Below are 17470 nucleotides of genomic sequence, written 5' to 3'. Positions count from 1 at the left end.
ACAGAGGAGATGAACGGTCATTTCCCCAGAATATGTTGGTGTGCAATGAGAGTGGATGACTGCCTGAAATTCTTTCCACACTGAGTATAAGTAAGTGGATTCTCCTCGGTGTGTATTTGTTTGTGTATCAGAACGCTGGATGAATGAATGAATCCCTTCCCACACACGGAGCAAGTGAACGGTCTTTCCCCAGTATGAACATGCTGGTGTACATTGAGGTTAGATGACCGCCTGAACGTCTTTTCACAGAGAGTGCAGCTGAATGGGCTTTCCTCAGTGTGAATTTGCTGGTGTGACATGAGGCTGGCTGACCTACTGAAACCCTTCCCACACACAGAACAGATGATTGGCTTCTCCCCAGTGTGACTGCGTTGATTTTCCAGCTGAGATGAACATTTGAACCGTTTACCGCAGTCCTCACATTTCCATACTTTCTCCATGGTGCCAGTGTCCTTGTGTCTCTCCAGGCATAATAACCAGTGAAGAAGGCCATTTAGGATTGCAACGGAACTTGACAATTGGGCCAGTGGGCCGATGAATGGCAGATGGGAGTTTAATTTAGATAAATGCAAGGTGATACATTTTGGTAGCTCGAATTGGGGCAGGACCTACTCAGTTAATGGTAGGGAGTTGGGGAGAGTTATAGAACAAAGCGATCGAGGAGGACAGGTTCATAGCTCCTTGAAAGTGGAGTCACAGGTGGACAGGGTGGTGAAGAAGGCATTCGGCATACTTGGTTTCATTAATCAGAACATTGAATTGGCAGCACGGTAGCATTGTGGATAGCACAATTGCTTCACAGCTCCTGGGTCCCAGGTTCGATTCCGGCTTGGGTCACTGTCTGTGCGGAGTCTGCACATCCTCCCCGTGTGTGTGTGCATTTCCTCCCGGTGCTCCGGTTTCCTCCCACAATCCAAAGCTGTGCAGGTTAGGTGGATTGGCCATGATAAATTGCCTTTAGTGTCCAAAATTGCCCTTAGTGTTGGGTGGGGTTACTGGGTTATGGGGATAGGGTGGAGCTGTTGACCTTGGGTCGGGTGCTCTTTCCAACAGCCGGTGCAGACTCGATGGGCCGAATGGCCTCCTTCTGCACTGTAAATTCTATGAAATACAGGAGTTGGGACGTCTTGCTAAACTTGTACAAGACATTGGTACGGCCGCATTTGGAGCACTGTGTATAGTTCTGGTCCTATTATAGAAAGGATATTATTAAACTCGAAAGAGTGCAGATAAGATTTACTCAGATGCGTCCAGTACTTGATGGTTTGAGTTCTGAGAGGCTGTATAGACTAGGACTTGATGCCCTGGAGCGTAGGAGGCTTAGGGGTGATCTTATAGTGGTCTGTAAAATAATGAGGGGCACAGATAAGGTAGTCAACATATTTTCCCAAATGTAGGGGAGTCTAAAACTAGAGGGCATAGGTTTAAGTAAGAGATACAAAAGGGAACAGAGGGGCATTTGTTTTCACACAGAGGGTTGCGAGTATCAGACAGTTATATGAGAAAGCTGGGTATAGAGGGTTATGGGCCAAATGCGGGTAATTGGGACTAGCTCGGTGGTAAAAACTGGGCAGCATGGACAAGTTGGGCCGAAGGACCTGTTTTCATGCTGTAAACCTCTCTGACTCTATACAACTGCAGCAAAACATCCCTCCATTTATATTAGATTTCCTTTGCAATAAACAATAATATTCCATTGACCTTCCTAATCACTTGCTGTACCTGCAGACTGACTTGGGATCGGGCACCCCAATCCCTCTGTATCTCAGAGTTCTGCAATCTCTCTCCATTTAAATAAGATTGTTTTATTGAATACTTCCTGACAAAGTGGACATTTTCCCAAGTTATGCTCCGTCTATCAGTTTTTTGCCCACTCATTTAACCTGTTTGTAGTCCTTGGCAGAGTCCTTAAATCCACTTCACAAATTACTTTCCAACCGGACTTTGAGGCATCAGAAAATTTAGCCGCCAGGCATTCAATCCCATCATCCAACACATTCATACAGATTGTAAATGGTTGGGAGCCCAGCACTGATCCTGGTGACATTCCACTTGTCACATCTTACCAACCCAGAAATGACCCATTTATACCTACTTGCTGCTTCCTGTTAGCTAACCAATCCTCTATCCATGCTGATATGTTGCACCCACACCTTGAACTCTTATTTTGTGCAATAACCTTTGATGTGGCACAATGGGAAATACCTTCTGGAAATCCAGATAAAGCACATCTACAGGTTCCCCTTTATTGACATCCCTTGTTACTTCTCAGAGAACCTTGACAAATTAGTCGATCACGATTGATTCCCTGAACCCAATTTTCAAACACTGTGTCAAAAGAAAATTCAAATCTCCTCTACCCCTCTGGCTCCTTTGCCAATTACCTGAGAGGGACTCACTTTCTGTTAAAGAGCCTGTCAATCCCTTTCACCCATTTTCCCGAAAGTGAGCAAATTTAATCAGGAAAAGTCCAACAAATTCAAATATTTTCCTGTTAAAAGTTTATTAACGAAACAGAACATGGTTAAAAACAGAAAATTACTTGAGGATCAAAGACAACCAGAGTAACAGGATGTTCACAATGTTCTGGGTCCCAAATGGTTTCCCTTCGGCTCCTCTGTACCCTGTTCCCGTGACTCCCCGCTTTGGAGACGGAGGCACTGAACCCTGGGGGTTGCATCACCGTCAGCCCTGGTCACCCTCACCCCTGAACCCTGATTGGTTGGAGGTGCAGTTCCCAGTCAGTCCTCCAGCACCTTCCTGTCTCTATTAGCGACGCCCATGGCAGTTCCCCAACTGGGGCACAGGTCCAGTTATTCTCAGCTAAACTCCGCCCTCAGCTCCATCACCTGGCTGTCACTGACACGAGCAATAGAGACAGAAAGGTGCCTGAGGCTCAAATAGGAAGACAAAACTTGTGGATTTGGACCCCCATAAAGGTCAGCAACTTTCTTAGAAAAAAATCTAATTCTCAGTCAATAAATTAAAGGATCACACGACGGGACTTCACGTTATATGACTTTTAATGCAACAAACAAACAAACGAGAAGCTACTTCAACTCGGAAAATTACACAGTAAAGTACAAAATAGAACTTTGTCCTGTTACACAATCTAAAATCACATTCCAAGATTATAGTTACTCTGTCCTGGAAGTCGAAACTGAATTGTCTCAGAACCTGTCCAAAATGATGACTCCTTCCAGAGGATTTACTTCCGTTCTTCGACTAAGACACAGAAACAAAGGGAGAATAGAATAGAATGTGAACTGGCAAAATACGTAAAAATGGACTGGAAAAGCTTCTGTGGCTACATAAAAAGGAAACATTTGGCTTGGACAAAAGTTTGTCTGTTCCAGATAGAGTCAGGAGAATTTAGAATGAGGAATAGAGATCTCTACAGCCACCTCGTTCAACACTCTGGGATGTGGATCAGCTTTTGGAGTTTTATTCACTTTCAGCCCCATTAATTTCTCCAGTACGACTTTTTCACCAATACTAATCTCTGCCAGTCCCTTGGTTCTCTGGTGTTTTGGGGACAATTTCTGTATCTTCCTCTGTGAAGACAGACACACATTGTTCAGTTTCTCTGCATTTCCTTACTCCCCATTATAAACTCTCCTGTCTCTGGCCTGGAATGGACCCACATTGGTCTTTGCTAATCTTTTCCTTTTCACATTCCTGGAGAAGCTTTTCCAGTCAGTTTTTATGTTTCTTGCCAGTTTGCTCCCATCAGTTTCTTGGTCCCCCTTTGCTGAATTCTAATGGATCTAATGGAATCTTTAACTTTTCTTGTTAGCCATGGTTACATCATTTTTCCTGTTGGATTTCTGTTCCTTAAAGGAATCTAAATTTGTTGTATACATGTGAAATAAAAGTTGCAAAAATCCCAGAGGTCCATAGGCTGCTCTCCCCTTTGACAGAGAGAGAGCTGACTGGTGGTGATTTAACCCGAGGGTCAGCACACCTCAGGCGAGGGGCCTGGTTGAGAAGGCGGTGCCTTCATTAATTACTCAGCAAGTACGGGAGTTGAATCCGCACTGTTGGCTTTGCTCTGCATCACGAACCAGTCGTCCAGCCAACTGAGCTAACTGACCCCTGATAAATATGTAATCATTCCTGAAATATTAGGTATTCCCTGTACCAATCAGTTTCCCAGTCCACCTCAGGCAACTTGCCCCTCATACCTTGATAGTTTTCTTCTGTGAGGAACGCCCAGATAACTTAAACAAAAGAACCCTGTAACCACCCAGGCCCATCTCCATGGCAACATGGCTTTGGGGGGGGGGGGGGGGTTCCGAACAGAAATGGAAACAAAATATCTTCAACTTCCAAACATCCATTCACTCTATGATCCTTGTGCAATTTGAAGCCAGGTATTAGCAACAAGGCTCAGAGAGCATCAGCCCACTGGAGGCAAAATGGTGAGACCGGCCAGTCCAGCAGAAAGAAACCCTCCAACCATCCCCACTGACCACCTGTCAGAATGAACAAAATGCAGTCCTGGATGTAGAGCAGAAACAATAACAGCAGAATCCAACCCCTGTAATCGATCGTGAAATTGTTGGTGTCACCGCAGGTGTGGTGAGACATGCAATCCCGTCTCACATTGAGAGGTGGACGGCGTCTCCCCAGTGTGAACTTGCTGATGTGACTGCAGGTTGAATGCTCGAGTAAATCCTTTCCCACACTGAGGGCAGGTGAATGGCCTCTCCCCAGTGTGAACTCGCTGGTGTCTTCGCAGGTGAGATAATTGAGTAAATCCTTTCCCACATTGAGAGCAGGTGAATGGCCTCTCCCCAGTGTGAACTCGCTGATGTATTTGCAGGGTGGATGAATCACTGAATCTTTTTCGACACTGAGGGCAGGTGAATGGCCTCGCCCCAGTGTGAACTCGCTGATGTCTCTGCAGGTTGGATGAATCATTGAATCCCTTCCCACACCGAGAGCAGATGAATGGTCTTTCCCCGGTGTGAACTCGCTGGTGTGTCTGCAGACTGGATAACTGAGTCAATCCCTTACCACATTTTGAGCAGGTGAATGGCGTCTCCCCAGTGTGAACTCGCTGGTGTGTCTGCAGGCTGGAGAACTGTGTGAATCCCTTCCCACACTGAGAGCAGGTGAACGGTCTCTCGCCATTGTGACTGCGTCGATGAGTCTCCAGCTGAGATGGGAATCTGAATCCCTTCCCGCAGTCCCCACATTTCCACGGTTTCTCCATGTTTTGGGTCACCTCGTGTCTCTCCAGATTGGACAATCAGTGGAAGCCTTGTCTCCACATAGAACATGTGCACTGTCGCTCCTCACTGTGAATTGTGCGATGTTTTTTCAGGCTGTGTAACTGGTTAACGCTCTTTCCACAGTCAGTTCACTGGAACTCTCTCACTCAAGTGTGTGTTGTGTGGATCTCAGTGCTTTTCCAGTCATACTGATGTTTCAAATCTTAAGAAGCTGACAGTTTGGGTAAATGTTTCTCCTTCTTGATTCAAAGGCCGAAGGAATCGAGTGACTCAGTCAGATCGAGACTTGACTGTTTAGATTTCTGTCTGTAATTCCTCCTCGTTGAATATCCTGTAAAAAAAAATACAAAATTCATCACTGTCAGGACAGGATAGAAACTCAGAAGAATAATTCTAATTAAATGGAACATATTTTCCTCTCTCTTATTCCCCGAAAGCTGTAAATCTCCATCCCACACACTCCCTCCATTCTCACTCTGCTGTATCTAATATTCACCCTCCCTATTTTCCTGAAGGTGCTGATTCAGGCTGATTGACAGATCCAAGCTCACAGCTTCCTGTCCAGGAGATCAGAAAAAATATGAGCTGCAGTCGGCCATTCAGCCCATCGAGCCTGAACCAGTCAATGGGATCATTGGCTGATCTACCTCAGCACCGTTTACCCACACTATCCCCATATCCCTCGATATCTTCAATATCTAGAAACATATCAATCTGTGACTTGGAAATACTTAATGACTGAAGCACCAGAATCCTCGGGGGTAGAGAATTCCAAACCTTCATAAAGAAATCCCTTCTCATTTCAACTTTCTCTCCATCTATCTGCCAGTTCCCGATAACACTCAACATCCTCATCAATCAGAAATCTGTCTGTGGCGGGTGTCGGGCATGTGCTGCGGGAGCTGCTTTTCCGCAGGTTCTGGTGCCACTAACCTATAATCTGTCACTTATCCTGATTGCCCGGCACTCATCTACCTAATCCTTGAATTCATATTTGTTATGATGTCTTTGGAAGACTCAGAGTTTGGTTTGGTAGGATTATGCCAATAAAAGTGAAGAAATACGTCGATAAAACAGCGCAGGTGGATTCAGCGGGAATGGAGCAGCCTTTTCAACATGGCGGCCTGACCCTCAGGAGGTCTCACCCTCTCCGGGGCTCTCTCAGAAGCGGCGAAAATTATAACTGCCGACATTATCCCTGTTATTGACCAGAGGCGGAGTGTGCTGCCTCAATATCTATGAGCTCATGAGGACCGGAGGAAAGAATCCTGAACGTTCTGCAAGGTGCCTCCTCGACGGAGGCAAGAATTCAATCCTTTGAAAACCAGCCGAGTGACGTGGCGGAGATCCTGGAGGACTTGGGAGAACCGAGGGTCGGAGAACGAACATCCGAGTCATTGGCCTGTCAGATGGTCATTATCGAATTTACAGTGTAGGAGGCCACTTGGCCCACCGAGTCTGCGCTATGGAAACAGCACCCCAGCCAAGCCCATACCTCCACCCCATCCCCATAACCCAGTAACCCCACCTAACATTTTATTTGGACACTGAGGGCAATTTATCGTGGCCAATCCACCGAACCTGCATATCTTTGGACTGTGGGAGGAAACCGGAGCACCCGAAGGAAACCCACGTTGACACGGGGAGAACGTGCAGACTCTGCAGTCAGTGACCCAAGCCGGGAATCGAACCTGGAACCCTGAAGCTGTGAAGCTACTGTGCTAACCATTGTGCTACTGTGCTGCCTATAAATTATGTTATTTTCTGTCCATTTAGTGTGGAGGGTAAGGCTCCCGTTAGGTTCTTTGAGGACCGAATTCCATGTTTTCTCAGCTGGATGTGAAGCCTGGGCGTTTCAAATTAGAAAGGGTGCAACGTATCCTGTCTCTTGAGGGTGAGGGATAGTTTTCATTCCAGGCCTGTAATCATTCACTTCCACAATTTGAAAGATCGGCAGAAGGTCCTGGAGACGGGTACGGTGAGGTGGCGTCTGGCTCCAGGAGGGAGTGAAGATTTACTTCTTCCAGGACTTTTCGGCAGCAACAAAAACGAAGCGTCGAGACTTCGATGAAGTTCAAAGGCAGCTCAAGGCTGTGGGGAGTGAATTACGTCAGGCTTTATCCTGCAACCCGAAAAATGGGATCCAACAACTCCGTCAAGTCTTTCAATAATCCAACTATTGCCTTGGTCTTCATCAAATCCATGAACGGCAAGGATCTGGAGAGATAGTTTGCAGCTCGGACTAACTCAGGTTCTAATCCGGACTCTTTCCCCATCATGGTGTTGTCTGAATTTCAGAACCACAGAAATTCACATCGGGACAGGAGTAGGCCATTCAGCCCCTCGAGTCTGTCCTGCCATTTAATGAGATGATGGCTGATCTGTGACCTAACTCCATATCCCTGAATATCTTTGCTGAACAAAAGTCTATCTATTTCAGATATAAAATTAACAACTGATCCAGCTTCAACTGCTGTTCGTGGGAGAGAGTTCCAAACCTCTCCCACCCTGTGTGTGAAGAAGTTCTTCCTAACATCTCTACTGAACGGTCTAGCCCTGATTTTTAGACACTGATCCCCAGTTTTAGAACCTCCAACCAGTGGAAATAGTTTATCTTCATCGACCCTGTCTTTCCCTGTTAATATCATAAATACTTCAATCAGATCACACCTTAATCTTCTAAATTCTAGCAAAAACAGGCCTAATTTGTGTAATCTCTCCTCATAACCCAACCCCTGTAGTCCAGGTATTGTGGGGTATCGTCTTAGTAAACCTGTGTTTCATTCCCTCCAAGGCTAAAATATCTTCCCTAAGGTGTGGTGCCCAGACCTGCTCTCAGTTCTCCAAGTGGGGTCTTGTACAGCTGCAGCATAACCTCTGAGTCTTTATACTGCAATCCTCCAGATAGGCGGCATGGTTGTACAGTGGTTAGCACTGGTACCTCACAGCTCCAGGGTCCCAGGTTCAATTCCGACCTCGGGTGACTGTCTGTGTCGAGATTTTACTTTCTCCCCGTGTGTGCGTGGGTTTCCTCCGGGTGCTCCGGTTTCCTCCCACTGTCCAAAGATGGGCAGGTTAGGTAGATTGGCCATGCTAAATTGCCCCTTAGTATCCAAAAGGTTAGGTGGGGTTACGGGGAAAGGGTGGAATTTGGGCTTAGGCAGGGTGCTGTTTCCAAGGGCCGGTGCAGACTCGATGGTCCGAATCGCCTCCTTCTGCTCTGTATATTCTCTGATTCTATGTAAATGCCAGCATTCCATTCGCCTTTTTGATTATTTTCTGCACTTGTTCCTGGCAGTTTAGGGATCTGTGCATCTCAACCCCCACACTCTTCGCCATCCACTGTACTTAACCTCTTTCCATTTAGAAAATATTCTGTTCTATTCTTTTTTGGTTCAAAACGTATAACTTCACACTTCATAGATCATAGAATTTACAGTGCAGAAGGAGGCCATTTGGCCCATCGAGTCAATTGCAGTTGTAATCGAGTTGATTACATGGAATTCCATTTGCCACAATTTTGCCCATTCACCGAGACTGTCAATATCTCCTTGCAATTTGATGCCATCATCTAGGCTGTCCATGATGCCATCTAACTTTGTATCATCAGCAACAGTGAAGAGGCCCTTCCGCTCATTGAGTCTGCACCGACACTCGCAAAACACCTGACCGACCTGATTCCATTTGCCAGCACTTGGCCCATAGCCTTGAATGTTATGACCTGCCAAGTGTTCACCCAGGTACTTTTTAACCCGCCTCTCCCACCCTCCCAGGCAGTTCATTCCAAACAGTCACCACCCTCTGGGTAAAAAGTTTATTTCTCAAAACCCCCCTAAACCTCCTGCCCCTCACCATGAGCTTGTGTCCCCTCATGACTGACCTTCAACTGAGAGGAACAGCTGCTCCCTATCCACCCTGTCCAAGCCCCTAATAATCTTGTACACCCCAATAATCTTGTACACCTTGATCAGGTCGCCCTCCCCCCCACCCCCACCCTTCTCGGCTCCAATGAAAACAACCCAAGCCTATAGCATAACCCAGAAAATTAAAAGGAAAATCCAGGATAATCCAGGAAATTACAATCTGGTGAACTTTACGTCAGTGGTAGGGAAATTATTGGAGAGGATTCTTCGAGACAGGATTTGCTGCCATTTTGAAGCACATGGACGTACCAAGCGAGAGGCAGCATGGTTTGTGAAGGAGAGACTGTGTCTCACTAGCTTGATCAAGTTTTTCGAGGAAGTGATGGAGATGATTGAGGAAGGTAGTAAGACCCTTGGCAGACTGGTACAGAAGGTGAAGTCACACAGGATCAGAGGTGATAAGATCGGTATAGCACTGGCTCGGTCATAGACGACAAAGGATAGCAGTAGAAGGGTGCTTTTCTGAATGGATGGCTGTGACCAGTGGTGTTCCGTAGGGATCAGTCCTGCGACCTGTGTTGTTTGTAGTATATATAAATGATTTGGAGGAAAATGTAATTGCTTTGATTAGTAAGTTTGCAGACGACACAAAGTTGGTGGAATTGCGGATAGCGATGTGGACTGTCAGAGGATTCTGCAGAATATGGATCGGTTGGAGACTTTGGTGGCAAAATGGCAGATGGAGTTTATTCCAGACAAATGTGAGGTAATGTATTTTGGAAGGTCTAATACAGGGGGGAAATATACAGTAAATGGCAGAACCCTTAAGAGTATTGACAGGCAGAGGGATCTAGGTGTACAGGTCCACAGGCCACTGAAAGGGCATCGTAGGTGGAGAAGGTAGTCAAGAAGACATACGGCATGCTTGCCTTCATTGGCCGGGGAATTGAGTTTTAAAATTGGCAAGTCATGTTGCAGACTTACAGAACCTCAGTTAGGCCACACTTGGAATATAGTGTTCAATTCTGGTTGCCATACAACCAGAAAGATGTGGAGACTTTGGAGAGGATACAGAAAAGATTTACCAGGATGCTGCCTGGTATGGAGGGCATTAGCTATAAGGATGGGTTGGAGATACTTGGTTTGTTCTCACTGGAACGACGGAGGTTGAGGGGCGACCTGATAGAAGTCTACAAAATTACGAGGGGCATGGACAGTGAAGATGGTCAGAAACTTTTTTCCAGGGTGGAAGAGTCAATTACTGGGAGACACAGGTTTAAGGTGTGAGGGGCAAAGTTTAGAGGGGCTGGCTTAGCACACTGGGCTAAATCGCTGGCATTTAAAGCAGACCAAGGCAGGCCAGCAGCACGGTTCGATTCCCGTACCAGCCTCCCCGAACAGGCGCCGGAATGTGGCGACTAGGGGCTTTTCACAGTAACTTCATTGAAGCCTACTCGTGACAATAAGCGATTTTCATTTTCATTTCATTTCATGTACGAGGGAAGTTTTTTTTACAGAGAGGGTAATGGGTGCCTGGAACTCACTGCCAGAGGTGCTGGTGAAAGCAGGTACGATAGTGACATTTAAGGGATGTCTTGACAAATACATGAATAGGTTGGGAATAGAGGAATATAGACCCCGGAGGAGTAGACGGCTTTAGGTCAGACGGGCAGCATGGTCGGTGCAGGCTTGGGAAGGCCGAAGGTTCAGGCTTGGGAAGGCCGAAGGTTCAGGCTTGGGAAGGCCGAAGGTTCAGGCTTGGGAAGGCCGAAGGTTCAGACTTGGGAAGGCCGAAGGGCCTGTTCCTGTGCTGAACGTTTCTGTGCTCTTTGTTTGTTCTATCCAACCTCTCTTCATAACTAAAATGTTCCATCCCATGCAACCTCCTCTGCACTGTCTCCAATCACATCCTTCCTATAATGTGGCGAGCAGAAATGCTCACAGTAATGTCCCATGTGCCTTTTTCACCACCCTATTAACCTGCCCTTTCCCTTCAGAGATCTCTGGACAAATACACCAAGGTCCCTCTGTTGCTCAGAACTTCCCAGTGTCGTGCTGTTCATTGAATACTTCCTGGTCACATTACCCCTTCCAAAGTGTGTCACCTCAATTTTTAGGTTTCAAATCCATTTTGCCACTTCTCTGCCCATTTGACCATCCCGTCTATATCTTCTTGTTACCCAAGACACTCAACCTCACTGTTAACCACCCGGCCAATCTTTGAGTAATTCGCAAGTCCCCCATGTGGGATCTTGTCAAATGCTTTATTGAAATCCATGTAAACTACATCAACTGCACTACTCCCATCTATACACCTGGTCACATGCTCAAAAAATGCAATCAAATTTGATCAGCATAACCTCCCTCTGACAGTATCATGCTGACTATTCCTGATCAAACCTCGCCAAGTGGAGATAAGAGTGCATCAGAATTTTCTCCTTCCCTACCACTGACATGGGACTCTCTAGTCTGCAGTTACCTGGCTTATCTCCACAAACGTTCGTTTTTTCTTTAATTGAGAGTACCCAATTATTTTTTTTCCAATTAAGGGGCAATTTAGCATGGCCAATCCACCTAACCTGCACATCACTGGGCTGTGGTGGTGAAACCCACGCAGACAATGACCCAGGACCAGGATTCGAACCTGGGTCCTCAGCACCGCAGTCCCAGTGCTATCGACTGCACCACATGCCACTCCTTCTACAATCTTTCTTAAATAGTAGGACCACATTAGCTGTTCTCGAGTCCCCGTGGCCAGAGCGGAATTAAAACTTTGGGTCAGAGCCCATGAAATCTCCTCCCTGTCTCCCACAGCATCAAATTGGGATTCTAATACAGGTGGGAATTCCACAATTCATCCAGACCTAGTAATCTAATAATTTTATGGGCAGCACAGTAGCATTACTGCTTCACGCACCAGAGACCTGGATTCGATTACGGCTTGGGTCACTGTCTGTTTGGAGTCTGCATGTTCTCCCCGTGTCTGCGTGGGTTTCCTCCGGGTGTCCCGGTTTCCTCCCACAAGTCCCGAAAGACGAGCTTGTTAGGTGAATTGAACATTTTGAACTCTCCCTCTGGGAACCTGAACAGGCGCCGGAGTGTGGCGACTAGGGGATTTTCACAGTCACTTCATTGCAGTATTCATGTAAGCCTACTTGTGAAATGAAATGAAAATCGTTTATTGTCACAAGTAGGCTTCAAATGAAGTTACTGTGAAAAGCCCCGAGTTGTCACATTCCGGCGCCTGTTCAGGGAGGCTGGTACGGGAATTGAACCGTGCTGCTGGCCTGCCTTAGTCTACTTTAAAAGCCAGCTCTTTAGCCCTGTGCTAAACTAGCCCCTAATAATAAAGATTATTATAATTTAAGTCTACTTGTGACAATAATAAAGATTATTGTGAATGGGCCAAAGAGCCTCTATCCGTGCTGTAAAGAGAGGGACTTTCTAGAGAAACTGCCAAAGCCCCAACATTCACCCGCTCCAAGGACACACCTTAGCTCCCTTTCCAATCTGAAAGCAGCCTGAGCTGGATTTACATTCCCCTTAATTGATCATTGCTGGGTGATAATCCTGTACTTCCTGACCTCACACCACTGTGACAGCACCTTCACTACACAGACTGCAGCAACTGACCAAACATCACCTTCCCAGTTATTCCTGAAGGCACCGCCTTCCCAACCTGGCCCCTTGCCTGAGGTGCGGTGATCCTCAGGTCACATCACCGCCGGTCAGCTCTCTCTCCCGGGGCCAGGGCCAGGGCCAGGCCCTGGTTCACAGCCGCCATCTTGGAGAAGCAGAGCGCATGCGCTGGAGAATTGGTGATGCAACAGCGAGTGGGCGGGACCTGAAGGTTTCTGTTCCCAGCCGGGTCCTAATGCTCATCAGACAAGATCAAGGTGCCAGATTTTTAAAACGTTTCACCCACTCCCAGGCTGAACCTGATGTTTGTCGCCTGGAGGTCCCGTGGATCACGGATACATTCAGTGTGAGAGGCTGCAGCCTCTATATAGCTACCTGAAGGGGGTTATGTTACGTTTGATTACATTTCGCGGACTTTCCAGTCCATTATCAGGATGTTTGTGTGATATTTCCTTACTCTCTGATTGATTTTTCTTTATTTAAAATACATTTCAGCAGCAAGCTTACTGGTGATTTTTAACTGATAGATGTTTATTTATTATCACACTATTTCCTGCATCTTTGAACATCTCAGTCTCTCTTCTCTTTCACACTCACTGACACATACACAGAAATTAGGTACAGATCAAGTTGAAGCTGTAATGATGAAAATGGAATGTAGACTGCAATCTTTATATCGCTGCAGGCCAGTCGTCTTCTTGTTGAGCTTATCCTTTAGTTGGAGTGAAGCGTTTTTAGAAACAAATAATTCTTATGAGTCTCTGAAGCTTCTTGTAGATGAATAGCCAGGATGCTGTTTCTCAGGTGGGCTTGGAAACTGGAATAAGTACAGAACTGTGGCTGCACTGGGAGACATTCAGCTCTGCTGCTTCAGCTGGTTCCTGGTGCTCCAGATGCTTCACACACACACATTTGCTTTGTTCAGGGTTTATTATACTGCATCCCTGACAATTAACTGCAGAGTTAAAACTCTGGGACCCAGAACACTCCGATACAATAGCAGTTTACGATGCTCACTCACGCTTATCTCTGCCCCAATTCGAGCTCATTCTCCGGTGTTCAATTTGACACTTGGAGACCAACACTCCAGAGATTTCATATTCCTCAAATACTGGTTCATCCTGACACAACGAGACATTTAAACGTCACAGGTGGCTGCAAACTTTCCTTATTCAGAACCGTGTTTAACTAAATATTGGTCACAGAATCGAATATTGCCCACAGTTTAATGTCCATAATAACATGTTAAGTTGCAGCCTCTTGGCAGAATTTGTGGATCTTACAGTCTATAATATCTAGTATCCTTGTGCTGAGCGTGACATCCTGAATCTACTCTTGGGTCTGATTAAAACAGTGTATTGTAGCTGGGTGGGATGGGCGGCACGGCAGGACAGCGGTTAGCACTGTTGCTTCACAGCTACCGGGTCCCAGGTTCAATTCCCAGCTTGGATCACTGTCTGTGCGGAGTCTGCACGTTCTCCCCGTGGGTTTCCTCCGGGTGTCCTGGTTTACTCCCACAAGTCCCAAAAGACGTGCTGTTAGGTGAATTGGACATTCTGAATTCTCCCTCTGTATATCTGAACAGACGCCGGAATGTGGCAACCAGGGGATTTTCACAGTAACTTCATTAAGTATGCCTACTTATGACAGTAAAGAGTATTATTATTATGGAGGGGGTGGGTGGTTACTCTGGCTGCCGACTTCTGTTCCGTGGTCTTGTCAATTCCCAGTGGCCCTGCAGAAGGAGCATGTGGTATCCACTGGAATGCTTGACACCTTCCACATTGAGTGGATACCTCAGCAGACAGAGTGTTTCACAGACACTGGGAACAATATTCTGGTTCAGTTAGGAAGGTTCCCGACACTTTTGTTGGGACTCGCTGATTTTGGTCTTTTATTTTGACTGGACCACAGGCTTGGGGAAAGCAAGAGAGGAAAGAAGGTTCAATAGAAACTAGAATGATCTGTTCTGAATTTCTATCCCATTCTTACAGTGATCATTTTTGTAAACTTCTTTTTCAGGCATTAGAACGGGAGGATTGGCAGCCTGGCTACTCGAACCAAATATAACATCAAGATCTGACAGTCACTCAATTCATTAGGATCTAAATATCACAGACTGTCAATGTGCTTGTCTGTTCTGACTGTGGGAAGAGATTTCAAACATCAGTGTGACTGGAAAAGCCCCGAGACACACACACACCTGAGTGGGAGTGTTCCAGTGAACTGACTGTGGAAAGAGCTTTAACCAGTTACACAGCCTGAAAAATCATCTTGTTTCCTCCTGTGGGAAAGCCTAGGACCAGAGGGCATAATCTCAGAGTAAGGGATCTCAAATTTAGGACAGAGGTGAGGAGACATTTCTTCTCTCAGAGGGCAGTGAATCTGTGGAATTCTTCAGCTGGCATTCTGCCTCTGGAGTTTACCAAAATAAGGCAAAGGCGAAGGTGTCATTACCGAGATTGGCCGCTTGGTGGCGCAGTGGCGCTTTCACTGGGGCCTTGAGTTCAGAAACATCCCAGACAAGACTAGTGAGAAATATCTGTCTGGGAAAGGGGAGAAAACTGTGTAATCGGGGAATGGAGCGCTGCCGAAGGACCTGAGAGAAAGGAGTTCAGCAAAGTCTTATTTTCTTCATTTTCATTCAATATTTATTACAATTTCAGAGAAAATATTACAGAAAAGCTTATTTTGAATTAACAAAAGGGAACATAATGATTGAGGGTCACAGTGAGAACAGAACACATGCCCTCTGAGCTGCCAAATGTATGTACAACTGTAACAGACACAAGAAAGAGAGAACAGGAGCTCAACATAAAGGGAAGGCAACTGTTGTAAATAAGGAACGAGATAAGTTACTTATTTAGACATAACATTGAGAGAAATTATTAGCTACAATTACATTACAGCCAAAATTATCTCGTACATTTCAAACTGAAAAACAGAAATACTGTCCATGATTGTCTCAGTTACAGATGCAGAATAATAAACTGAGAGAATTTTACTGTTAGAGTCACCAAGAGGAGATATTGTATTTGTGTCACACACAGATCATAATAAACAGCCGAGAAAAATCTACAGCGTTCGAAAGTCAACCGATCACTTGATCTGTAAAAGAGAGAGAAAATGATGAAGCAGATGTTTATGATCGGGGACATTGATGTTAGAGTTTTTAATCAATCAAACATTTAGAGATTTTTGAAACGGCTTCTGTCAGTTTGAAGTGTGAGTGGATTGAATCTTCTCACCTTCACCAGAGTGACTGCAGCGCTGTAGGAAATGCTCAGGAAGAACAAGGTGATGAATGTGGAAGCGGTTGTCCAGATGTTCCCATTATCATCCTCATCGTCTTCAGTCCAGGTGTGGTCTGTGGTATCTGCGGGGATAGAGCAAATAACTATAATCAGATTGTTTATTAATCCAGGATATGTTTTTAATATTCTCGCTTCATTTTCTCCCGCTGCTAATTCATTCTTTAATATATTTGTCATTGCATGTCTACTGTTGAGTTCATGCCACTCAGAAATCGATCTCTGTAACTTTTTTCTTCCAATTAAGGGGCAAGTTAGCGTGGCCAATCCACCTACCCTGCACATCTTTGGGTTGTCGGGGTGAGACCCACGGGTCACGGGGAACCTCCACAGGGACACAGACCCAGGAGCGGGATCAACCCCAGGTTCATGGTGGCGTGAGGCAGCAGTGCTAATCACTATGACACCGTGCCGCCATTGCCTGACGTTTGTGTTTGTTCTTTATCTTTTGTGGCTGTGTAGATGCGAAATTCTTGTTTTGCTTTACTCTTCTTTTGTGTGTCCCGATGTCTTTGTAAGTGTCATTGTGTGTGTTCATGTGTCAATGAGTATTGATCTGTGTATTTGTGTGTCAGCGCCTGTATGTGAACTTTGTTTATCTTCTGTGAATGTGTATATATGAGTGTTTATTGTGTGTGTTTGTGTGTTGAAGTCTATGTTTATATATTAATGCCTGTGTTAATCTAAGTTTATACTTCACTGCCCAGTAATAAAAGTGTTAATGTGTCTTTATACGTTCAACATGTATGTCAGTGTCTTAATGTTTGTGTCTGGATAAGTGCGTTTGTGTGTGTGTGTGTGTGTTTGTTGATGTGTGTATTTCATCATAGAATCATTATCGTAAAATCCCTACTGTTCCGAACGAGGCCATTCGGCCCATTGAGTCTGCACCGACCTTCCGAAAGAGCACTCTACCTGGACGCATGCCCCTGCCCTGTCCCCAAAACCTCGTAACCCCACATCACGTTGTGGGCACTAAGGGGTAATATAGCATGGCCAATCCACCAAACCTGCACATCTTTGGACTGTGGGAGGAAACTGGAGCACGCGGTGGAAACAGGAATAGACCCGGGAGAACGTGGAAACTCCACACCGACAATCACCCAATGTTGGAATTGAACCCGGGTTTATGGCGCTGTGAGGCAGCAGTGCGATTTATGCGTTGATGGTTGTTTCTAACTATCTATTGATGTGTATTGATGACCTCATGTGTATTCATGTGTGTTCGTGTCAATGTGTGTACGAATCTGCTAATATGTGTCCACGTGTGCCCATTAGTGTGTTAATGTGGATTATTGTCTCTGTTTGAATGGAATTATTTCTGTCATCGTGAAATTCTGCTAATGTACATGTTATTGGTTACATTTGTGTTTCATATTCTTCTGTCAGCTTGCTTGTCTGGTTTTATATGTTTGTGTAT

At 45.6% G+C, this 17470-nt stretch overlaps 1 long non-coding RNA gene across 1 annotated transcript; it reads right to left on the bottom strand.

Annotated features, from left to right (window-relative positions):
- Positions 1 to 3005: 3005 nt before the first annotated feature.
- LOC140418705 (uncharacterized) lies at positions 3006 to 12886 on the bottom strand. Its single transcript, XR_011945257.1, has 2 exons — positions 12685 to 12886; positions 3006 to 5568 (listed from the first exon to the last, which is right to left on the bottom strand). It is a non-coding gene; the product is annotated as an uncharacterized lncRNA (long non-coding RNA).
- Between the last annotated feature and the right edge of the window lie 4584 nt (positions 12887 to 17470).

This window comes from Scyliorhinus torazame, chromosome 5, assembly GCF_047496885.1.
Source record: "Scyliorhinus torazame isolate Kashiwa2021f chromosome 5, sScyTor2.1, whole genome shotgun sequence".
Lineage (NCBI taxonomy): Eukaryota > Metazoa > Chordata > Chondrichthyes > Carcharhiniformes > Scyliorhinidae > Scyliorhinus > Scyliorhinus torazame.
The sequence above is the reverse complement of the archived record's forward strand: the minus strand, read 5'-3'. Positions and strand labels throughout refer to the sequence as shown.